This window comes from Lepidochelys olivacea (assembly GCF_965140295.1).
Source record: "Lepidochelys olivacea isolate rLepOli2 genome assembly, chromosome: 1".
Classification (NCBI taxonomy): Eukaryota; Metazoa; Chordata; order Testudines; family Cheloniidae; genus Lepidochelys; species Lepidochelys olivacea.
Window position 1 is genome coordinate 277,420,202 of NC_140411.1, and position 17,739 is coordinate 277,437,940.

The window sequence follows — 17,739 nt, forward strand, 5'->3', positions numbered from 1 at the left end:
ATACAGCAGTGATAGTGATAGTGGGCCACTTTGTCTCCTGCCCTATCTTTAGTTTCTATCAGTCTCTTGGAGTAACACTTTTGGGCCGCCCGGGCTTCCTCAGCTACATGTGTTCTGGGCACCTTTACACATGCACCTTCTCAAAGAAGCTGAATGAGCATCCTTCTTTCAGACTTCTGCTCTTAGTGGTTTGCCCTTCACCCTATCCTTCCTGATGCACCAGGGACAGCCCCACTGGCTGTTCTCCACTGCTACTCACTGGGGAGGGGTGGCTACTAGTGTTAAGGAGTGGCGGAATGTGAGGAAATGTGAAGAAAAACAGAAAGGGTTTCTTAGACCTTCTATAACCAGATCATTATTGTACTTTGTTTCAAACCAATATCCATGAAATGAACTGAGAGTAGTGTCACACTGATTTTTCCCATATGCTGTGATCTCATTGTGCTCTCTGCATGTGCAGCCATGCTTTTTTAAGAAAGAAAAGAATATTTCATTTTCTTCTGGCAACTGACCCTCAGTGAGAAGTATGATTTTGTTAATCCTGGACATTGTGTTAGGATTTCAGTTCTTAATACATTTGCTGTGAATGTCATTTAAGATTTTACATAGTTTGGAGTCACAACACACAATACTGTAGCGCAGATTATGATCCAATTAAGACTTTTAAACCTTCAAACCTACATGAGATGTAATAGCCACTTCTATGAAGCTCTTTATTTGCCAACCCTCTGGTTTCCCCACACCCACAAGAGTTGTTCTTACTCTTCTAACAGGATTATATTTAGCCCTTCCCCCATGTAACCTTTGATTATGTATTCCCAATTACTAATTTAAAAATAAGGAATAACAGCAAACTGAATTCTTTAAGATTTGGGCCTCCAAGGGAGATACAGATAATTTAATTGAATGAAGGACTGTAAATAACACAAATGGTAAAATTAAATACTTTATTTAATATGAAATAGTTAAGCAAACAGGCATTACAGTATAATCATACACTGCATTTATACTCACATTATATGATGATATGATGCAGCTGGGGTGATCAGTCCCTAAATGGAGAAAAATTATTATACTCATTCTCTAACGATACCTTAATAGTAAAAGGGTGTGCCTAATGTAAAATTATTGTGCTATCTTTTTAATGAATTATAATAATACGCTTTAATTAAATAACATTAACTCCATCTTTACTATAATTCAATATTTTCTACTTTCTTATTGGCTATTTAACATTGCCATGTTAACATCTGTGTAAATGCCATACCTGTAATTATCAATATAGATAAAATGTTAATGTTTTGGAAAATGCTATTTAAAACACTTGAAAAAACCAGTCAGGACCAAAACATGTTTACAACTTGCCCTGAGGTTATATCCTAACTTATCTTCAGCTTGCATCTGAATTCACTCACTTCACTTTACTCATTTTACCAGGTCTCGCTTGACTATTATCAAGCCTATTTTTAAGAAATAGATGTTTGGGCCTCCTTAAATTTCAACATTTCTGTAATAACGTAACAAGCATCACCTTTGTAGGCTACACCCAAGGCATGGCTCAAGCCTTCTTCATGCTTGCTAACTGAGTGGCTTCTCCTCTCACCTTATGTGGGTAGGTCCTTGGTTCTTTATTTCAGCATCTGGTCCTCCACCCAAGGTGACTCCTCTCAGTGTCTGGGATACAAGGGGTGCTGTCCCTTGGGAAAATAATTAATTCTGTTACTCTGTTCACAAGGAATGTAACCCAGTACATGAAAAATATAATACATTAATAGAAGCCCCAGCCAATGAAATGCCACATTCAGAAAGAATAATACTGCACAGAGGACTTTATTGGGGACAGGAAACAAATACTCTAGGGAAGGAAAGGATTAAGATTGTTATTTTGCTGATGTTTTAGTCAAATTCCCTACCTCCCTGCATTTACCATTCGATACAGGTTCCCAGCTCCCTCCCTAGAACCTTTCCAAGCAGATGAGGTACTGAGGGTAAGTTCTGCAACAAGTGCTGCAGTGCTGTGAATGCTGGCTAGTTTATATAAAACAAAGGGGCTCCCCCTTAGGGTGTCATCACCCATGCATGAGGCAGGGTCCTCACCTGGCCCCCTGATTTGGAGCCCAGTAGAGGTCTAGGCTGGCTCTAGGTAACTGGTGCTGGATTGGTTCTCTGCCCCTTTGATCATTGGTATCCACAGAGCTGGTACTCCCCAGTCACAGACTAAATCCCACTGTAATTCAAAGACCACTTTTGTGTGGAAAGTGGAAGCTGATTACAGACTTCCTAGGCTATGCTACCTCTCCCCAAAGTGAAACCAAAACTAGTCCTTTTGTCTCTGGGTCAGGAAACCCCTCCCCCAGAACTGAACTGTCCTGGTTTCTTATTGGCCCAGCAAACTGTCTATATAAATAACTCTATCCAATTCATTGGCATTGGTAGGCCTTCCCAGTCTACTCTGTCCCTGCCCCAGACCCTAAAGCAGTCTGGGAAATGGAGTCCATTGGTTCTGGAACCATTGTTGCTGTGGTCAAGAGTATAGGCTCCATAGAGGCTCAGTTCAGCCTTCCAGGAGCTAGCAAACGCCAAAGGGGGGTTACATAGATATGATCTGAATTTTAATTAATATGACCTTATAAAAAATGTCTGTTTATGAAAATTGGTAGATCCACTTTGTACTAATTACTGATTGGGTGAAGTGAAGTGGTTTGACTGGTTAATTGTATGGTCACTAATATAGGCTACATTTAATTGAAACATGGTTTAAAGATTGGGCGTGTGTGGTTTAAGGAAGTATTAGTGCTTATTTGGGTCCTGATCCTGATTGGTACTAGTCCATTGGGAGTTGAGAGCACACGTCAGCCTTATAGCAGCTTCTTCAGCATATCTCAGGGTATTATATTCACTCTTGACCCATTTCTTAGATTTTTTTAAAAATCTAATAATATTTTACATTTACATAGTGCTTTTTATCCTAAGGGAATCCACAGTTCTTCACAAAGGTGTGCTGGATCTTGGCCTCCTTACTCATGTGGGTAGACCCTTGACTTCAGCGAGACTACTCACATGAGTAAGCAAAAACTGTATGGTCTTAAGCACCATACCTACAATAGCATTGGAGTAATAAGCAATGACAGTGTGTGCATTAGTCAACAATGTGCACACCTTGAAAATGCAGTGTTTAATGTTATGTCCTCATCCATCCCAGTAGTCATCTGCAGCATGCCCAGGACTGTTTTTGTTACCAGAGTAAAAATTTCACTGGTTTTACAAAAATGTTTTAAATAAGAAAATAATTCACACTGACAACAAATTCTGTTCATCTGGAATAAAGCTTAGTAATGAAAAATGAAAAAAAAAGATTTAAAACAAATGTTGTGGGAATTTTACAATGTATCTTGCAAAGAAAATTTGCTTCTACTCAAAAATAAAAATAAAAAATAAGCGCAAATTTATAACCCCCATGGTTATAAAGAATCTTGACCTATATTTATTGTAAAGAATATTCACTAATTTTATTTTTTCAGGTTTCTTGGACTAACATAAGCTCCCTTTATCCTTCTCTCATGAGCATTGCTGACCTTTCAGTCGCAATCTGTTACTAAATGATTGCTTTCTGCTCCCGCGTTTTATTAGAATTAAATTGGGAAGAGTAATAGTCTGAAATTACATTTTTTTGGTAATAGAAAAGTGCTTGGAAGGGCAACTGGAATAATGGATGATAGGCGGTGGGAGTGAAGAGGTAGTTTAACCTGCACTCTCCATACAGATTTTTCCCTTCCTTCTAATTTTCCACATAACCTCCATCTCAAGCTTGGTTCTTAAATCATATGGATTAGCAAGGGATTTAGGCCCTGATTCATGAAGATTGTTAAGCATGCTGACATCAATGGGACTATTTATGTGCTTAAAGTTAGGCAGTGCATCAACACCTGACTGAATCAGGGACTGAATAATGATACCTATCACAGATGGTTATTCTAAGTGAGATGTCTGAAAAAGAAGCTTATGTAGAAAATCTAAAGCTAGATTTAAAAAAAATATCCCAAGCAAGACATTTTTGTCCATTCATGAATGGATTAGAAGCACCGTTTTGCATGAATTTATGAAATAATTTGCAATTTCATTAAAAGATGTAACTGTCATGAAAAGATGTCTGAAGATCTGTGTATCCAGTTGCATACATTTGCATGACCAATTACACAAACAACCGGACATTTCCTGAGTGTCCTATTTTTCAGGAAATCTCAGATCTTTAGTGAGCCAGGGTGAGATTTTCAGTTGCACACCCTCTTAGTTCTTAGTCACACTCTTCTCAGGTGGATGTCATCAGCACATCAGTGTACTGAGGAACTATACAAACAAAATAACCTTGAACATGATCAATATATGTTTGAAAAGGAAAGGGCAATCAGGAAATACTCTAAATATGTTTGGCCTGTTTAAAAATATTTTTGCTTTGCCCTTCTTGAAGATGGCTCATATATGACCAACTTCTGTGCTGTGTTATACCACTGCAATCCTATTGACTCCACCATGGCTGCATGGGTGAAAATGGACAGAATTTGGCCCATAAAATAAAACTATCTACCAATAGTCCAACCCCTTATTCTGATAACTCTTTATGGATTTATTAGCTATATGCCTAAAGAGTGGCATTTAAAACCATATCCTTATTTTTTATAAGGAAAGAAATATTTGTCTATTCTTGATACTGCAGATGCAGTTTTCAGGCCAGATATACAGTCTTCTCTGTTCTCCATCCCATCAATGGCAGCATACACACAACTTACTGTTTTATTTCATTTATTTATTTAGATTTAAATAATAAAAAAAATCTCTGCCTGGTTTTAGAGGCCCTCACACGTAAGTGATAATACAAGAGAAATCCTAGCATCATTAAATGATCATCATAGCCTGTCACTTCAAAACTGTAGCCAAGACCTGGTGTTGTCACTTATCTCAGATAGCACAGGATATTGACTGGGGGCACTGCCTCAGGCAGTGTTCAAGTGTTTGCCTAGGCTCCCCACATTCACATCTAGGGTCATTCCTCAGCTTCCACTCAGACATATTGTCACTGGCCTTTGCCACCCCATCTCTCACTTGATTTAGAAAAAAACAGTTCCTTGAGGTCAGTGCCTGGGGGGGTTGTTCTGAAGGAACCAGGTTCTTCAAGATCATTGGCTTTTCCTGCCATTTTGTAACTCTGTAGCTTTCCACAATGGTATTTTGGGATAAGTAATTTTCAGAGGCAGAGCTCTTTTTGGACTTCAGCCACTTGTGTGGTGGAATATGTCCATGAAGAGCATGTCTTGGAACACGCATCTGTTTTTGTCTCTCCTTTTTAATGAAGGCATCGTGCCTCACTGAAGGTTGTACAATCCCTGCAAGGCAGTATAGCGACAGTATGGAAGATTTTTTTTTCAAAGTCCCTGTGATGATCCTACAGGATTTACTGAGTTCAGTATCAATTTTATGCACATGGCGTGAGCAAGACCACTGAGGCACAGTACTCCGAAATTGAGTAACACAAGGCAAAACTGGTTGCTCACAGTGTTTTAGGGTCAGCTTCTCATTTTGTGTTGGGCAGTTTCTGGAGAACACAGTTCCTGGGGTTCATTTTTTTTCAGCGTATTGATGTACTCTTTGAATGACAGTGTCTGGTCTAATGTGCCCCCAAGGTCCAACGGATGTTCATAGTGCTCAAGGGTTGTATCATTTCATAATATATGGAGCTTTTGCTTGGCCTGGGGGTGTTTCAGATGGAAAACATACATTAATGTCTTGACAAGGTTGCCATTCAAGAACTGTGTGTGATAGCACAGTCTTTTCCAAGTACACTCAAGTACAGACATCCCTAGCTGCTCAACGTCCTCAAATCTCTCTGACTGGGTGGTGATGAAAAGATCATCTACATAAATGAATCTTTGCATATCGGGGAATTCTGGTTGTTGTCTGTGAAGACATTAAACAGCAAGGGTGATAACACTGAATCTTGGGGCAATCCTTCTGCTGAGTACACCATAGACTTTTCTAAGCAGCCATCCTGACCTAACCCCACCCCCAATCCTTGATTATTGAACAGTCAACAAATCAACAAACACAGCCTGTAATTTTTCAGATTTCTAAGTAATCTTCAATGTATTGAGTTAGATTTGCAGCATGGCAAAAGCATGAACGTCCTAGTGAAAGTGGCTTGGTCATCAGTCAGCTGTCCTTCCATTATTGGTGCTATTCTACCCATTATCATCTGCTTCTATAGCTTGTAGGTTGAGCAGAGTCAGGTATGTTCATGTTGTGACCCCTGTTAATCTCCCATTGCAAGTAACTATAGAAGAGAGCAAATCTGACAGTACACACCAAGCCTGTAATAGCAGACAGACATAGATGTCAACATAAACTTCCCCTTTCAGAGCCTCAGCCAAAGGCTCTGAAATTGTCAATTTCAGAGTGGAGGGATTCTCTGTACGGAAGGCTGACATTCAATCTGGCATGAAAGCAGACATTATGTGCTTGCAAGAGGCAACAGCACCAACTGTCCCTGGCATGTTTATTGCTGCAAACATTAAAAGCAACATCTATGCAGCACAATACTTCTATGTGAAAAAAGTCTGGTGAAACATCCTGGTATAATGGAACTTACCATGATTGAACTTTATCAAAAAGCAGTAGTTTCTGCTTACAAACCAGCATGAACAGTTTTTATGGCCAACTGACTTTCTCCTTGTCAATGGAGATTGTAACAGTCATATCACCATCTGGGAAAGAAGTTGAGAAGTGGGCAGCAACTATCAACTTGACCTTGCTCTGACTTCAAGTATAAATGTAATTTTCCAAGTTCACAATGGAAAAAGAGGTACATTTCTGACCTCACCTTTGTCACCTCTGAAAACGCAGGCAACTTCGGAAGGGAGGTTATGGCAGCGATGCCAAGACTGCAGAATAAACCAGAGCAAATGACAATAGAGGCTGCAGTACAATCCAGAAAAAACAAAGTACATTCTGACAGGTTTCAGAGTAGCAGCCATGTTAGTCTGTATTCACAAAAAGAAAAGGAGTACTTGTGGCACCTTAGAGACTAACACATTTATTTGAGCATGAGCTTTCGTGAGCATCTGATGAGGTGAGCTGTACTCACAAAAGCTCATGCTCAAATAAATTTGTTAGTCTCTAAGGTGCCACAAGTACTCCTCTTCTTTTTGAAAGTACATTCTGAGATTCAATATCAGAAAGACTAACTGGGAAGGCTTTACCTTTGAATTGGATGAACCCATCTTTAATATTATTCCAACACACAGCACTACAGAGAATTGATCTCCCTAATGTGGAAGACAGCCCAAAAGCACATTCCTAGGGGATGGTCTGAAATCCAACATACACATAGTGTGAGAAAAGACAAGCCAACAATATAAGAGATTAATTGATCACTCAAGAGGAACTCAGCCATCCATCCATCTACAAATCTAGTTTTTATTGTGGGAAGTATATCCTCAGCCCTCTGCAAAACAGGAATCTATCTAACAGGTGCCTTTTTACAGCAAGCTTGGAAGGTCACCAAATTTGGGCTACTTCAGCCCAAGGTGAGGAGTAAGTTCTGGAACCAGCCACTACATTTCTTTAACAACGACAGGGGATCTATTTTGAGTGCCTCTGCTGAACAAAGCTGTGGAAGTATGGCATGGCTAGAAGCCATCCTTCAATGCCGGAGACATCTCCAACCTTCCATTCCTGGGCAAAATAATTGGAAAAGTAGTTACAGTACCACCAAATTCCAGGTACACATGACACTAGCCAACATTCTGGAAGCATCACAATTGAGTTTTAAACCAGGCACAGCACAAAGACATTCCTATGTCACTCAAAGAGAAACTCCTCATGGCTGTGGACACTGGCAAGATCACCATGTTGACATTGCTGGACTACTCTCTGCAGCCTTTAACACAGTAGACCGCAAGATATCACCAATCCTCTACATGCCATAGCAGCAGTAAATGGTCTAGAACTATATTTGCACCAATCATTCCTCTCCCTCCCTTCACCCGCAAAGGCCATCATTTGCAGGATCCCACAGAGATCCATACTAGTCCCACCTCAACTCCCCCTTCACTATCTACATGAGACAACTAGGGAAGATTGTTGGCTGCTGAGCCCATGACATCTCACTATGTGCACATGACACCAGAGGCGAATTAAGGTTTCCTGGGGCCCTGGGCCAGAGCAAATGGGGGGCCCCCTCCCCACTCCTTCCACCTGTTGTCTCACCCCTATTCTACCCCCTGCACATGTGACCCTGCCCATGGCCCCACCCCTTTCTGCTCCTTCCCCAGGGCCCTGCCCCATTCCACCCAGGGTCCTCCCCATTCTGCTCGTCCACGTGGCCCCAAGACTGGAGAAGCTCTGTTTCCCTGCTACAGCCCCAGGCTGCAGTGGGGAGTGAGACTTCCCCTAGCCCTGAGGCTGCAGCACATAGCAAGCGCTCCTTCAGTCCTGGGGCCGCAGCAGGTAGCAAGAGCTCCTCCAGCGCTGGGGCCACAGCAAGGGTTATGATGCTGGGGCTTCTCCTGCTGTCCCCTGGCTTCTGCCAGAGATGGGGTTAGGGGTGGACTGGGGGCTTCCTTTGCTGACCCCAGGCTTTTGCCAGGGAGAGGGTCAGGGGGCGCTAGGTGTTTCCCTGTGGTCAGCCGGCTTCTCTCGAGGTCAGGGAGTGCTGTGGGCTTCCCCAGCCCCCTGGCTGCTGCTGGGGATGGGGGATGCTGGGGGAGTCTCCCACCACCATGCCCACCCTGCCCACCCAGTGTGGTCACCGGGGAGCGGGGCTGGGGGGCACTGGGGTTTTCCCCACCCACCTGCCTGGGTTAGCTTAGTTGACTTAGGCCCTTGGGCATGGGCCCCATAGGCCCAGTGGCTAATCCATCACTGCATGACACGACTATATGTCTCATTCACCACTGCTGAAATTATCAGGACTAAATTGTCAGGATGAAAGGCTGCTGGCACAATCTGAACCCAGACATGACCAAAGCAATGTTGGTCAGAAAGGGTTAAATGTTTTAAAGAACTAGTGACACACTGTCTCCATGTTCTGTTGAAAGCATACAACCCTATTCATAGTGTTGTGAAGCCTTGGGATCCTGTTTGACTCAGATCAGGTAACATCAGTATCTAAAAATGCCTTATTTCACTTTCAACTTAGTAGGACACTTCATCCCTTTCTCCCAGGTGAGGACTTGGCACAGTGACCCATGCATTTGTTACCTCGAGGCTGGATTACTGTAATTGACTGTACGTGAACATGAGCACAATGGACAAGCTCCAACTGGTACAGAATGCAGCTCCTCACTTTTTCCATAGTCTATGCTGCTATGAGCACATTAGGTTGTTGCTCAAGTCCCTCCACTAGATCCCAATTTCAAATACCGTTTTAAGGCTTGGGTCCTAATCTTTCAAGCAACAAACAGAGCAAGCTTCAACTATACTAAAGATCAAATTTCAGTCTATAATCACTGAGCCAGCAGAGCTTCTGTGGGAGAATGCAGACCACAAAGCACAGGGCGAAGAATGTGAGAGCTAGGGACAAAGCATCCTCTTTCGATGAGCTCCAGCTATGGAGTAAACTTTCCAAAGAGATTAGGCGTATCCAGAGTCTATCTTTGGGAAATGCTGCAAAAGCTTCTTCTTAGAAAAAGACTTTCCAGCATAGTAAGAATGACTGTCACAATACTGGCAAACCCATACCCAAATACCACCCACCCCTCACAAAAAATTTAACCAAACAAATCAACAACTAACCAAAAAGGAAACCCACTGGGAGTGGATGGGTCATTACACAAAGTAAAACTATTTCCCCATGTTTATTCCTCCCCCCCCTCCTCCCCCTCCCACACTGTTTCTCAGACGTTCTTGTCAACTGCTGGAAATGACCCACCTTGATTATCACTACAAAAGTCCCCCCGCCCCCCCGGCTTCTCCTGCTGGTACTAGCTTACCTTACTTGATCACTCTCCTTACAGTGTGTATGGTAACACCCATTGTTTCATGTTCTCTGTGTATATAAATCTCTTCTATATTTTCCACTGAATGCATCCAGTGAAGTGAGCTGTAGCTCACGAAAGCTTATGCTCAAATAAATGTGTTAGTCTCTAAGGTGCCACAAGTCCTCCTTTTCTTTTTGCAGATGCAGACTAACACAGCTGCTACTCTGAAACCGAAAAGAAAAGAGACCAAAAAGAAACAACAACTCCAAGAGAATATTCACTCCAAAAAAAGAAAAGCCAGAGATTCCACGAAGTCCACTAGGGACATTGCTATTGATTTATTGTGGAAGACACTCAGTTACTGTGGTGATGGATGACAGCATAAAGCCCTAAGATAGATAGCCCTAAATTAGACCACCACTGATAGTCAATGTTGCCTCAAACAGACTTCTCCCAACTCCTCTTGGGCTGACCCCTTCTTCATTCGTCACTTTATCTTCAAAGCTTTCCTGGGTAGTGGTGGCTATGTGGGCTGATGGGGCATTCTCTGTAATCATATTTCCCTGCCACATTGCCACTCTTTTATGGTTTTGTTGTTTTGTATCCTTTGGAGGATTAAGCGAATGAAGAATGGGATTATTTAATACCCAAGGACAAGATATCACAGCATTCAGTGCAAGCCTAGTGGCCTAATAACAAACACCAGTATTTGAATTAGTACCCTTTTTCTGACAGTCTCAGAGAGCCCAAGCATTGAATGAGCATAAGAGTGAAGTATCTTCTTATCCCTGCAGGGGTTCTCAAGTTCAGAGGAAAGGCATGTTAGTGGAGTAGCACTTAGGCTTACCATGCTGTGTTTTCCCTGTGGATAAAAAATAGACTTCAATCTCCAAAGAGAGCATGAGGACTAGCATTCATTTAAAAATCATTTTTGTACAAATGTGAAATCTAAAGGCCAGATTCTCTAGCTTGATAAAGCATTAGTGAAATCGGGGGAGGGAGCATCAAGCAGCCAATTTAGGCTCCCAGATTCTCTGTCATAGCCCCAAGGCAGGTTTGAGCACAAGTTAACTTGTTCTAACTTGTGCCAGCTGGCAACAGTCAAAGGACTATCCACCAGCTGAGCACTGCATTCTATCTACTCCTACATCATGCTCCAATTCTCCCTTCCCTGCACCGTGGACTGCAGGGAGGCTAGCATTGGAACTGGCTATTCCAACTCTATATATTTTGGGGACACAACCATCCTAAGGGAATTCCTAGCTAGAGGGATTCAGCCAGTTCTGCTCCTTTTGTGCTGACTGTCTGCAGCAGAATGCTTCTGGTGCTCCCTGTGGGGTAGTGCAGATCCCTATCATTTCAATGCAAAGCTGTAATGATAAGGCATAATCAAGCCCTGAGTGACTATTTTCAGATGTTTCTGTCTTCTGAACTAAGATGTCAAGATATCTGTGAATCGTGATAATTAACCTATGAACATCCTGACATATAAATATACTGGCTTATAGAAATACCAGGTATTGTGGAAAACAGTGTCTCTCTTCCAAAATGTTGGCCTTTGACATATGCAATAAATATAAAGGGAAGGGTAACAACCTTCCTGTATACAGTACTATAAAATCCCTCCTGGCCAGATGGGGAAATACACTTTCTACCGTAAGCGAAATGCTGTGACTTACCCAGACAATTATCCAATGCCACGCACAGATGAGCTATTGGAGAAACTGGGATGTGCGCAGTTCATCTCTACCTTAGACTTAACCAAGGGGTACTGGCAAGTACTGCTGGATGAATCCTCCAAGGAAAGGTCAGCCTTCGTCACCCATTTAGGGCTGTATGAATTTAATATGCTCCCTTTCAGGCTTCAAAATGCACCTGCCACCTTCCAAAAACTTGTAGATGGTCTCCTAGTGGGATTGGGAGAATCTGCAGTCGCCTACCTTGACGATGTGGCCATCTTTTCTGATTCCTGGGCAGAACACCTGGAGCATCTACAAAAAGTCTTTGAGCGCATAAGGGAGGCAGGACTAACTGTTAAGGCTAAAAAGTGTCAAATAGGCCTAAACAGAGTGACTTACCTTGGACACCAGGTGGGTCAAGGAACTATCAACCCACTACAGACCAAAGTGGATGCTATCCAAAAGTGGCCTGTCCCAAAGTCAAAAAACCAGGTCCAATCCCCCTTAGACTTGGCCGGATATTACAGGCGATTTGTACCTCAATACAGCCAAATCGCTGCCCCACTGACAGACCTAACCAAAAAGAAACAGCCAAATGCAGTTCAGTGGATTGAAAAGTGTCAGAAGGCCTTTAACCAGCTTAAAGTGACACTCATGTCTGACCCTGTGCTAAGGGCCCCAGACTTTGACAAACCATTCCTAGTAACCACAGATGTGTCCGAGCATGGTGTGGGAGCAATTTTAATGCAAGAAGGACAGGATCAAGAATTCCATCTTGTCGTGTTTCTGAGCAAGAAACTGTCTGAGAGGGAATGCCACTGGTCAATCAGTGAAAAGGAATGTTATGCCATTGTGTACACTCTGGAAAAGCTACACTTTGGGGATGGCGTTTCCACGTGCAAACTGACCATGCTGCGCTACAGTGGCTTCATAGTATCAAGGACAATAACAAAAAATTTCTTCTGTGGAGTTTAGCTCTTCAAGATTTTGATTTTGACATACAACACATTTCAGGAGCTTCTAACAAGGTGGCTGATGCACTCTCCCATGAAAGTTTCCCAGAATCAACTGGTCCAAATCGTCCTTAAGATGTGGGAAATATTGTTAGTCTTTACACAGTTAGTAGTATAGTTAGAGATGCATGTGTTTTATTAACTCTGTTTTCTCCTTGAGCTCCAGGAAGAAATCACAGCCAGTGTGGAACCTGCTGTCCAACACTATCTGTGATTTGAAGGGCATGTCATAAATATAAAGGGAACGGTAACCACCTTCCTGTATACAGTACTATAAAATCCCTCCTGGCCAGAGGCACAAAATCCTTTTACCTATAAAGGGTTAAGAAGCTCAGGTAACCTGGCTGGCACCTGACCAAAAGGACCAATAAGGGGACAAGATACTTTCAAATCTGGGGGGTGGAAGGTTTTGGTCTGTCTGTTCTGTGTGTGCATGCTGGATCAAGGAAGCAAGCAATCCAACTCCATTGGAATTAGTAAGTACTAGCAAGGGAATGCGTTAGCTTATTTTTGTTTTGGCTTGTGATTTTCTCTGTGCTGAGAGGAAGGTATATTCCAAGTTTTCTTTTTGTAACTTTAAAGTTTGGCCCAGAGGGAAATCCTCTGTGTATTTGAATCTGATTGCCCTGTAAGATTACCTTCCATTCTAATTTTACAGAGGTGCTTCTTTTACCTTTTTTCTTTCTAATAAAGTTCTGTTTCTTTTAGAATCTGATTGGGGTTTTTTTAGTGTCCTAAAAAAGCCCAAGGTTGGTCTGTGCTCATCTTGTTTATTCTCAAGCCTCCCCAGGAAAGGGGGTATGGGGGCTTGGAGGGATATTAGGGGGGAGTAGGAACTCCAAGTGGTCTTTTCCCTGAGTTTATCTGAATCACTTGGTGGTGGCAGCATTACCTAATCCAAGGTACAAGGGAGAATTTGTGCCTTGGGGAGTTTTTAACCCAAGCTGGTAGAAATAAGGTTAAAGGGTCTTTCATGCGGGTCCCCATGTCTGTACCCTAGAGTTCAGAGTGGGGAGGGAACCCTGACAACATGTAATTCCAGGGTGACTGCATGGTCATTAACTTAGAAAAACTGATATTATAATAAATATTGGTCAGTCTTGCATAAAACCAAGCAGAACACAATTGTAATTGCTTAGGAAAATGCCAAATCAATGGTGTTAACCTGAACTAACACAAGGAAATTTCTAGAAATTTTTGAGAAATACTGTGAACTGCTCACTATCATTTCAGTTACTAACACAATCCAGGCACTAGTGGAATTATTATTATTATTTTTTTTTGGTAGGAAGACAAAGCTATTTTTAAGAAGGATTATTCTACAATATATTGATTAAAAGTATATATTGCAAGGTTAAGAATAAAGGTCTATATCAAGCAATAGTAACCGCAAGGCTCTTTGTTGTCCTCTCACTTCTCTCTCAAAAAAGAGAAGTGTAAGGGTAAAGGGGACATTTTGTATGGTAGGGTTTTTTTTTTTTCAGTGAACAAAGGTTGAAATTGTATGTCTCAAGGGCCACAGACACTCCCTATCCAGCTTAGACAGATGTTTCCAGTAGCAGTTAGAATCACTCAGTGTTCTAGGTACTGTAAGCACATTACCTGCCCGTGGGGTAACACTGCTTGAAGTACTGAAATCAATAGCGCTACTTGCAGACTAAGGGACTATCCAACAAGGATAAAGCTAGCTAAGTCTGGTTCACAATGAACACAACTCTGTACTTTCACTCTCTCTGAGGGATATTTAATGTGTATTCTCTTTCTTTGTTGTTTTCCTCAATTTCAGATACAAATCATCCACAGTGAAAATACATCTCTTGCTCTTCACAGTGTGGAAAACATAACATTTAACAGACTGTTTGTGGAATGATGAAAACACCCAAAGCATGGTAAATCAGTACGCTCCTAGAAGTGACTTAAGGCTAAGGTTTTCTAGCATTTCTAAACTGGCCATGTTCCTCAAGAACTTAGAATAGCCAGGGCAAAGTCTGCCAACTGGGGATAGAAAGTAGCTATGGGCCTACTGGGGGTGTGGTCCATGCCAGAGCTACGGGGGGTGGTGCCTCTTCCTATGCCGGCTTTATACCCATTGGGGATTCCCCACACTGGGTGATTCTGAGGATAAATGTGCAGTAGCTGGTCCCTTTGCACTGCCCATGTGACACAAAGGGAATAGAGCAAGACAGAGATTCTGGTTGATATTCTTGTCTGCCATGTAAGAAGGTCTGATGTTGTTAGATGGTTACCTTAGTTAGTAGTATGCTATGCACTATCAGTGCCCTAGAAAAGGGAAGCATGCTACAGTGCCCCCGACGACAGATACACAGACACAGGCTGAAACTCCCTGCTCTTGTCTGTAAATTAATGTAATCACTAAAAGCTTAAAATAGAACTGTGCAATTATAGTAAGTGAAGGAAACAGTCATAAAAGGAGCATCTTTCACAAATTCTATTCACAGCTTTGGGGACTTTTGACAGCATAGGATAATAAAAAGCAGTTAATATACTGACAATAAAAGAGGAACAACTGCAGTTAACACATAAGAAAAGCTATTTTAGTTTAAGATAGAGATGAATGGGAGGGGCACACAAATCATGCTAGATCTTAATCTAAAGTCTAGACACAAAGGCTGATTAACAGATACAGGGCTCTGTTCCAGCTGCTCTGCACATTTCCATTGGCAGCAGCATCCCAAAGCAGCCATTGTGAGGATCATTGATCCACTTAAGGGTATCTGATGCTCTCAACCTCAGACAGTCCAAAAGCTCTGAGGTCACTCAGACTAGACTTCGTTATGGAAGTCCATTGGGCCACGGGAATTGGCATATCTTTACTATTTTAAGCTAGTTAATCAGCATTTGAGTTACTAGAGTTAGTAGTTAGTTAGTAGATGTTTCAAAAATGGCAGTGCAATGAGAAATCTAAGGGAACCAACTCATTTGCATCTCCATGTTTAAATAGTAAAACCAGCCTCTGAGTAGCTAATATCTTTTCTCCTCTTAGAGGTGTCAACTTGTGGCCAAAGTCTGCTCAGCTAGAAAACAAAGAATAATTTTATCCATTACTGAATAGTTCAGAATGCTTTTAGCTTGATCCTTTTTCTCTTTTTCCACCAGACTATCGCAAATAGCTGAATTGCCTTAGTATCACAATGAAAGTTCTAGCTCAATATCATGTCAGAAAATAGCAATGCTAGAAGCTTGTCATAAGGGATACTGAGAAGATATGGTAAAAAATGTAGCATCTGCTACTATAATAATAGTTTTAAAGGAAAAGTGGCCCAAGTCCAAATAGTTGGGGGTTTCAGAAAGTAACAATGGCAGCTATCCAGGTTAATTTAATAGAAATATGGCACAGATCACACCTTCTGGAAGAAGAGGGCCAGGAGTCAAACAAGGAAAAGTGCATGAGATAACTCTTGCAGAATTTTTCTCTGTATTCTTTAGGGGGGTGGAGCGTGCTTGCTTCTCTGTGGAAGAAGGTTTGACCTCCAAATCCAGCAGACTCTAATCTTCTGGAGGGATAAGGCCATCTGCACAGAGGTCTTGTATCACTGTATCAGGGCCAGGGTTCCTTTCCCCTTCGCTCAATGGAGCTCCCTAGCCTGCAGCTGCCCTTTTAAAATGAGCTCTACAGTGTGGAAGGGCTCATTAAGAAAGTTCACTTTCCTGAGTATACCTCCAGTGGAGTTGGTGGGTCCCTCAGCCCTGTTCTTGACCCCCTGGCCCATGCATAAGTCCTGGACTCCATGGAGAGCTCTCTGCAGAGTGTTGGGAAGGTCTGGGTTACATGAATACATATAATAGAGGAAGGTGTGGGTTGCACACTGAGAGTCTCATTTTCCTGTTTCTTTACAAGAAGTTTGCACACCTTTACTACCTCGACTACCTTAGTATTATCCCATTTATCATAGCTGATGTATATTCTCCAATTTAACAGGAAATGCAATAGGTATATTTTCCCTTCATTTCTGTTGTAATCTATTAATGATTCACCAGATAGATTCATTGTAGTTCAGATGCTTTAAGACTGGTGTGCTGAACCTGCTTGGAACTGGTATTTACTGGTGATGGTCACGTACTAGTGATGAAACTACTTTGAATGTGATGGTGTGTAAACTTCTGTTTGGAACCTGAAGGTAATAAAGATTTGTGTCTCAAATTTTGGTATTCTGTGGAAATGTGTCATTCAGAATGATGTTGCAAGAGAGAGTCCTTGCTGACGGACAGGGTAGGGCTGATCAGAAAGGTTCATTGATCACATCAGGGCAAAGGTTGTTGGTGGGTGTGAGGATATGGAATTTATTGCTGATGCTATTTTCATCAAGGGTGCCTGCCAACTAATAGAGGATGAGAGAGGAAAGCTGAAATATCGAGCTACCGCATTGCTTCAGTCTTCAGCGTAACGACTAGGGAGGTGGTGGAATCTCCTTCCTTAGATATTTTTAAGGTCAGGCTTGACAAAGCTCTGGCTGGGATGATTTAGTTGGGGATTGGTCCTGCTTTGAGCAGGGGGTTGGACTAGATGACCTCCTAAGGTCCTTTCCAACCCTGATATTCTATGATTCTACGACTGTGAAAGGAGCAGGGAACAAACCCAGGGTATCTCCATAGTTAGTGCTAGTCCAGACAAGGCTTCGGGATTGTTTTAAGAGCTTATGTGCAGTAGCACGGGGAAATGGAGAACAGAACTGAAGATGCCCCTCCCAGTGCTGATTTTTATGGAAAAAAAAAAACAGAAATGTGGTCCCTCCGTATGCAAACTGGAGCCCATCAGCAGGACGCTCAGAAATACCAATTTCAATCAGAAATATTCACTTCAAAAAACCATTCACAGCTTTTGCAGGGTGAGGAGTGCTTCTTGCCATGTGAACTCTCAGGGTGCTGCATCAAGTTAAACAAATAAGCATCCTACAAAACATATATACCAAACTGGACACTACATCTTTCTGAAGATTGGCATTTTGAATGTTAGGAAATCTGATCTTTTAAAAAAATGTTTTCACAAAGGATACTAAAAATCAGTGGGCTGGTTCCCTCACCTACTGCCTCCCAAAACAATTAGGAAGCTGCTAT